Consider the following 8,841-nt stretch of genomic DNA (forward strand, 5'->3'; position numbering starts at 1 on the left):
ACAAAAAGATTTGAAAGCAGAGAAAACTGTGTATCTTATAATCGGCATGACTTTATCAGATGACATTACCAATACTAAAATAAGGCTTACGCATAGTTATATACTTTAATTCAGTCACGGACCCGCAATATCACGGGTGTGTTCTAGTGGGTATATAAAAGGATTGGAAAGATTTTTATCAAATACATCATCACGTTTGTGTAAAAGAATTATCACCTGGGGCCAAAAAAGGGCCCAAATAAGCATTATTCTTGGTTTTTGCACAATAACTTTAGTTTAAGTAAATAGAAATCAATGAAATTTAAACACAAGGTTTATGACCACAAAAGGAAGGTAACATTGGTAGTGATTTTGGGAGTTGAGGTCTGAACAGTTTAGGAATTAGGGGCCAAAAAAGGGCCCAAATAAGCATTATTCTTGGTTTTCGCACCATAACTTTAGTATAAGTAAATAGAAATCTATGAAATTTAAACACAAGGTTTATGACCATAAAAGGAAGGTTGGTATTGATTTTGGGAGGTTTGGTCCCAACAGTTTAGGAATAAGGGGCCCAAAGGATCCAAAATTATTGTTTGATTTCATAAAAAATTGTATAATTGGGGTTCTTTGATATGCCGAATATAACTGTGTATGTAGATTCTTAATTTTTGGTCCGGTTTTCAAATTGGTCTACATTAAGGTCCAAAGGGTCCAAAATTAAACTTAGTCTGATTTTGACAAAAATTGAATCCTTGGGGTTCTTTGACAGCATTTCACCATTCAAAACATCAGTAGCTAAAGAGTTTCTCATTTTAGAAACAGGGGTTAACACTATGTGTTCCTCGGTGAGTTTTGGGTGAATAGGAAAACCATCTTGAATATTGAATTTATAGGCTTCTTCCCAATGACTCCTAACAATAGGGACAGAGTAGTTTATAAGGCAACAGCCTGGTTTTGATTTATTTTCTAGCCGACTTGACTCCAAATTATTCCTAATTTTTTTTAGCACATGCTTTATATCTTGTAATATACAAATTTGATGGTCCCTTTCAAAAATGTCAGATACTAAAAATTTACTCTTCCACAAGTCTTCGCTTAACATGTGCATAAACAGCCTATTTGTGGATGCACCATCCATATTTACATAGTCTACAGCATTTTCTTTCAATTTTAAAACAATCTCCCAAAAAGAATTATAGATTTGAAAAGCACTAGCTGTCTCAGAGGCATAATATGCAACAGGCCATCTAAATCCTGTAAAGCCATGAAATAAATATTGTAGGCAGTGAGTGGCCATTTTAACTTTTCTTTCCTTATTTATGATGATATCAATTTTTTTTTATTAATTTCACCCATATCTACAGCTCCAATAATGGACCAAGAATCTCCTTTTTTGACTATTTGGAGGTCATCTTGAATGCTCATTTCATCAATAAGAATTCCACCTCGCTTTCCATGCTCTTTAGGCAGCAATCATTTGATTTTCTGGGGGGGACTATGGTTTTTTTTTCTGTGCAAACTTTTTTTTTTCGCCTTCGGCGAAGAACAATCTATTTTTTAGCGACAAACCGAAAACAATTTTTTTCTTTCAATTTTAGCATTACATATAGTGGCAGCTGAGGGTGAAACAAACAATTATTTTTTCTCAGGGTCCAAAACAAATTATTTTTTTCACCAAAACCTGGAAACAAACTTTTTTTTCCAAAAAAAACCATAGCCCCCCCCCAGAAAATCAAATGGTTGCTGCCTTAATACCCTTTTTTTCTGCCTCTTTAACCGTCCATTCAAAGTTCTGATTAACATTGCCAGGTGCCTGTGGTACAGATTTCTTGTAATACTGCAGAAGTCTTTTTGAGGGAAGTATAAGCATTCCAGATTTACCTAAATTTTGATATGCTTGAGGTGATATACAGTATAGCAAGAGGCATATTCCTATCACTTTAGGATCCCAGCGTCTTTGTCTTTTTCCAGACCAATCTTTGAATTTGACAACTGTGATTCTAAAAGTACCCTTAAATCTTCAGGTGCTCCTTTGCTTAAGATTTTGTCCAAAATAATTTGCATGTCTTCATTATCTTGTTCACAAAGATTCGCATGTTCTCTACAATTTTCTGGTTCAAGTTCCTGTGCCTGTTCTTGTGTTTGTTTAGTAACTTCTGTAGTTTTTTTTCTGCAATGAGTCATTTCTATCATTAACTTCAATATTCAATATATTTTTGTTATTAGCCAATGGTTGTGAGCTATTGGAGGTTTTCTTTTGATCATTTAGTTTTGTGTCAAGTTTCCTTTTTCTTTTAAGTCTTTCTTTAGAAGAGCAAGCAGAGCATAGGTCTAATGTAGAATTTATTGAAATAATAGTTTTGCAGACTTTAGATCTTATTCTGGTTTCATTTATTGTTTTATCAATAATACTAGTCCATGTATCAGGTTTTGAGCTGTTTTTTTGTTCTTCATTTTTAACCCCTTTACAAATCCTAAATTCATGCAGTACATGTAAAATTCCATCAATGTTGTTCTGGTTACATTGAATAGGGAAAGTTAAATCAATGCTATGGTTAAATATGTTGACGGTACATTTTCCACTGGATGACTGGTGTCAAATGATACATTATATTGAACATTTTTTCCATTTAGACAAAATTCTGTTGGAACAAATAATTCTCTGAGACTGCTTGTTCTTTCAAATGTACAGTGTTCAGGTAATGTTATACTGTCACATGTTTCTGATTCAGATGGAAATTTTTGTTCTTAATTAAATACTGTATACTTTGATTTTCCTTTATAATTAAGAACACTTTTTATGTGAAATAGTTTTTGGATAACTTTAGACAAAACTTCCTTTGATGGGACCACAAATACTTTGCTAAACTGCAAACAACTCTTGTTATAAATATCTTTAAGTTTTTCTTTTCCTCCAACAGTTTCCTTGATAACTAGCCTGTGGAACATAAATTAGATGACAAGAAAGAAAATCATTACAAAAAAAATAAATAAGTAGAAATCCAGCATAGAATTACAATGTATACAGGGACGAATTATGAGTCTTAACGTTACATATTTTTATTTTTCAATCTAGACATGTGAGACGGATTGACTTTAGAAATTTTAAACTAAAGGTAGATAACTTTGGATTTTTGTAAAAGGGGGCTACATATACCAGTGTGACATTCAAACTCATAAGAAAAAATTAAACTGACAAAGCAATGGCTTAAAAAGAAACAAACAAACATTAGTACACAAAACAACAAAGAAAACTACATAAACTAAGGACTGAGAAACACGAACCCCATCAAAAGCGGGGGTGATAATGCATTCAATTGCAAATTCAAGTTCAATTATATTTTACAAGTAGTAAATTATACATGTGCATAGTTCATTTCCAAATTGAAAAACATATAATATTATATATTCTTTTTTAGCCCTGACATTGTCAGTTTGTATGTTCATCTCTTATCTTCCTGTCTTTTAATACTATTATTTTGCATCATATTTATATAAATGCATTGTCATTCCAGGCAGATAATATGTACTCTACAAAAAGACAAGAATATAGCTATAACATCAACAACAGGTGTGGCCAGCTATCAGCTTTGATATGGGGCCACTACACTCCATCATTGGTCAGGAATACAAGATGGAAGGCTTAGTGTGGACGATCTTCGCAGATACTTCCTGTTAGATGAACAATTTGCAGATGCAAGGAAAAGAATAAGGTAGAATAGAGGGGAAAATATTGAGCTTTGATAGGAAAACTGACAATTCTAGTCAATCAAATTTGAAGTGCATGAATACATGCAGGATTTGAACTCTCAAAGTCAGTGTTGATTTGCTTTGCAATTTTGATTATTGATATAGTTTACGGTACGGGTAAGTGCTGACAGTCTGACATTTCTTGTGAAAAATTGTTAGGTCTGGTAAAATTTGATTGAATTCAGGACCGAAAGTCTGGTATTGCAATTTTAACATGTTTAATCAATATTTTTTTGCAATTTCATCGTGTTCATAGATGAAAATTTCCCCAACATTGTGGACTCTCAATGTATAAAATATAGATTGATAGATATGAATTCTGAATGAAAATGATCATTAAATCTGGTTCTCAATAAGAAACCAGTTGGACTCTTTCAGAAATTTTCACATAAGAAATTTTGGTCTGGTAATGCTAAATTGTTTACAAGCTGAATGTCCTGCATAATAACATGAATAAAAAATCATTTGCATATAGTCATGATAGTCTTATATTGTTTACTTCACATATGTATGATTCAGTTGTGTTATTAAATTATGTATTTCCTATCATTGTCCAACAATAGGTTTTATACAGCTTGTTTTATTCAAGGTCTGCACAGACACTGGTAATAGATGAAGTTTGGATGTTGTCAAAAGCCATTTTTGAAAAGGTTGAGTTTGTTTGCCGCCTTGTTAGAGACAACAACAGTGTGTTTGGTGGATTACAGGTAAAGCAATTTTTAAATGCATGTTGATTTAAAACTGAGTAGTTAAAAATATTGTTTATATAAAAAAAAAGATGTGGTATGATTGCCAATGAGATAATTCTCCACAAGATACCAAATGACACAGAAATAAATGATTATATTTCATTGTACGGCCTTTAACACTGAGCAAAGACAATTCACATAGTCAGCTATAAAAGGCTTGCTTTCCATATATTTGAACACATTCACACAATATGTATGGTTGTCTCATGATTCTTTACTCTAATTCTTTGCTTATCTACAGAAAATCAAAAAGAATTAACCTCTACCAACAGATTAAAAAATTTTTGCATCTTAGTTTTTGTTTAGCCTTTGACTTTAGTCGAAATAGTGAGCCACAGCAATCCTACATTCCGTCGTCAGTGGCGTCCTCAAATATTCACTCTGTGGTTAAAGTTTTTGAAATTTTGATATTATACATGTAACTTGATTAAACTATCCTGGATTTCTATCAAACTTGGACAGAAACTTGTTTATGATCATCAGTGTAACGATTATACTTTATTATATTCGTTTCCTTTATACAAATCTGTAATTTGTGTTCATCACTTCCATTTTAGCGTCATTAAAAATGGCTCTCTCCATCTAGTCACACGTTTATATGCCTTACCACTCATATGGCCCGAACAGCCAAACACACAACATAACAATCAGGTAGTATCCAGAAGTAAATTTTGTAAAAAAAACCAAACCATTTTGTTATTTTTAATGATAAAAGTGCTGGACTTTTCTGTAAATTAAATGAAAACTTGTAAAAATTCTTGTTTTTTCATGATCCTAGCTTAAAAATGTAATTATAAGTATTGAATGGTTCTTTTTGTAACTTCATAGGGTAGTAAAAGCGTTGACCTAGTGCAAATTTTTACATTCATATTCATACATAATGTATTTTGGTCAAAGCTTTTACACCCTAATAAAGTTACAAAAAGAAGCATTCAATTCTTAAATATTAAACTGTAATTATAAATATTGAATGGTTCTTTTTATACGACCGTAAAATTTGAAAAATTTTTCGTCGTATATTGCTATCACGTTGGCGTCGTCGTCTGCGTCGTCGTCTTCGGCGTCGGCGTCGTCGTCCGAATACTTTTAGTTTTCGCACTCTAACTTTAGTAAAAGTGAATAGAAATCTATGAAATTTTAACACAAGGTTTATGACCACAAAAGGAAGGTTGGGATTGATTTTGGGAGTTTTGGTCCCAACATTTTAGGAATTAGGGGCCAAAAAGGGCTCAAATAAGCATTTTCTTGGTTTTCGCACTATAACTTTAGTTTAAGTGAATAGAAATCTATGAAATTTTGACACAAGGTTTATGACCACAAAAGGAAGGTTTGGTTTGATTTTGGGAGTTTTGGTTCCTACAGTTTAGGAATTAAGAGCCAAAAAAGGGCCCAAATAAGCATTATTCTTGGTTTTCGCACAATATCTTTAGTATAAGTAAATAGAAATCAATGAAATTTTAACACAAGGTTTATGACCACAAAAGGAAGGTTGGGATTGATTTTTGGAGTTGAGGTCACAACAGTTTATGAATTAGGGGCCAAAAAGGGGCCCAAATAAGCATTATTCTTGGTTTTCGCACAATAACTTTAGTATAAGTAAATAGAAATCTATGAAATTTAAACACAAGGTTTATGACCATAAAAGGAAGGTTTGGTTTGATTTTGGGAGTTTTGGTCCTAACAGTTTAGGAATAAGGGGCCCAAAGGGTCCAAAATTGAACTTTGTGTGATTTCATCAAAAATTGAATAATTGGGGTTCTTTGATATGCCGAATCTAACTATGTATGTAGATTCTTAATTTTTTGTCCTGTTTTCAAATTGGTCTACATTAAAGTCCAAAGGGTCCAAAATTAAACTTAGTTTGATTTTAACAAAAACTGAATCCTTGGGGTTCTTTGATATGCTGAATTTAAAAATGTACTTAGATTTTTAATTATTGGCCTAGTTTTCAAGTTGGTCCAAATGGGGGTCCAAAATTAAACTTTGTTTGATTTCATCAAAAATTGAATAAATGGGTTCTTTGATATGCCAAATCTAACTGTGTATGTAGATTCTTAATTTTTGGTCCAGTTTTCAAATTGGTCTACATTAAGATCCAAAGGGTCCAAAATTAAACTAAGTTTGATTTCAACAAAAATTAAATTCTTGGGCTTATTTGATATGCTTTATCTAAATATGTACTTTGATTTTTGATTATGGGCCCAGTTTTCAAGTTGGTCCAAATCAGGATTCCATATCAAGTATTGTGCAAAAGCAAGAAATTTTCAATTACACAGTATTGCACAATAGCAAGAAATATCTAATTGCACAATATTGTGCAATAGCAATTAATTTTCAATTGGAGTTATCTTTCTTTGTATAGAATAGTAGTTGATAATATATGTTGGAAATTTGCCAGACATGACTATGATGTCATTTTCTATTTTTATTTGCCAATAACTTTATGTAAATAACTTCATTGGAAATTTGCCAATATAAAATGTTGCTGATGAAGCTTTTTTTCCTTATCTTATCTAAAATGTTTTTAGATAGTGTATGTTTGACATTTGCCAGACATGACTATGATGTCATTTTCTATTTTTATTTGCCAATAACTTTATGTAAATAACTTCATTGGAAATTTGCCAATATAAAATGTTTCTGATGAAGTTTTTTTTATTGTTTTATACAATAAACAATGTATATTCACTTTTACTACCAACCAATCTTTACTATTCAGTGATAACAAGCACTTTATTTTACATTTAATATTTTATGATGTATTTAAAAGAGTAGTTATTGTTGCAAACTCCATTAGAAATTTGAATTGATATCAGTTTTGGAAAAAGGGAAACGGGGATGTGGAAAAAAAAGGGGGGTGGGGGTTAAATTTTTCTCATTTCAGATTTCATAAATAAAAAGAAAATTTCTTCAAACATTTTTTTGAGAGGATTAATATTCAACAGCATAGTGAATTGCTCAAAGGCAAAAAAAACCTTTTAAGTTCATTAGACCACATTCATTCTGTGTCAGAAACCTATGCTGTGTCAACTATTTAATTTTAGATTTAAAAAGTTTGAAGAAGAAATCTTTAATTGATTTGTAAAATCTTGACATTTGTTTTGTGTAAAAAAAAACCATGTATTGTCAAAAATTTGATCACAATCCAAATTCAGAGCTGTATCACGCTTGAATGTTTTGTCCATACTTGCCCCAACTGTTCAGGGTTCGACCTCTGCGGTCGTATAAAGCTGCGCCCTGCGGAGCACCTGGTTGTAACTTCATAGGGTAGTAAAAGCGCTGACCTAGCGAAAATTTTTATTCAAATTCATACTAAATGTATTTTGGTCAACACTTTTACACCCCAATGAAGTTACAAAAAGACGCATTCAATTCTTAAAAAGTCATATTTTTTTCAGATTATTGTTAGTGGGGACTTCAAGCAACTTCCTCCGGTACCAAACTACTTGTATGGTGATAGTGGAGAATATTGTTTTACAAGCAGCATATTTACAAAGACTTTAATTTAAGGATGGTTAGTTGGTATTTTTTTGCAAATTTGAGTTTTTTTGATCTCCTGATTTTAACCCTCTTTCTGTCAGATTCAAATTTTAAACAACAGTACATTTGACACTATAGTGTATGATGTTCTCAGTCAGGCCTCTACAATACCTTTTTTTTCAACTTGTCCAGGACAGTACATAACAAAATTCACATCCTGTACATGTCCGAATGAAATTGTAACTTCTCTAAAAAATCTTAATAATAACCGTTTTAACAGTTTAAGTTATAGATGTTTCATATCTTTTGGATAGTTTTGAGGTGTTTCGTAAATAATATCATAGTTTTGTTGACAGCCCCGGCCTTAACCTTTGCCGTGGTGTTTCAACAAAACTATGTTATAATTTACGAAACGCCACAAAACTACCCAAAAATATGAAATATCTGTTTTAACCTATAGCATCTTTTAATGTTAAATTTTGTTAAGAATTGGCTAAATAGTAAACACAAAGCTCTGCCTTCTATATAATAAGCACGGAAATTTTGAAACCACAGGAATATCAGTTAGACCTGAATTTTCATCTCCGAAGGATGCACATTTACATGGGTGGCAGATAATGCTACAGATCTAGACGAACATATAGTGAAGGAATAAGATTTACTGGAAATGGATGCAAGATTAGTCACAGATTTTTTGATAGTTGGAAGCTCTCTGGAGTCCCACATTTAGGGTTAGTTTTCTTTTTAATTTTCAACTCAACTATCAAAATGTTATATTGCTTTTACTGAAAACAAGAAAATTCATTTCAACAGAGCTACACTGTTTACGGATTATGACCCCTTGTTAAGCCATGTGAACTTAAATTTCAAATTGCAATAGTAT

General features: G+C 31.9%; 1 long non-coding RNA gene across 1 annotated transcript; it reads left to right on the top strand.

Moving 5' to 3' along the window:
- Positions 1-3,500: 3,500 nt before the first annotated feature.
- LOC143074697 (uncharacterized) lies at positions 3,501-8,112 on the top strand. Its single transcript, XR_012978013.1, has 3 exons — positions 3,501-3,692; positions 4,319-4,436; positions 7,877-8,112. It is a non-coding gene; the product is annotated as an uncharacterized LOC143074697 (long non-coding RNA).
- Positions 8,113-8,841: the final 729 nt, after the last annotated feature.

The sequence above is a fragment of the Mytilus galloprovincialis genome, chromosome 5 (assembly GCF_965363235.1).
Source record: "Mytilus galloprovincialis chromosome 5, xbMytGall1.hap1.1, whole genome shotgun sequence".
NCBI lineage: Eukaryota > Metazoa > Mollusca > Bivalvia > Mytilida > Mytilidae > Mytilus > Mytilus galloprovincialis.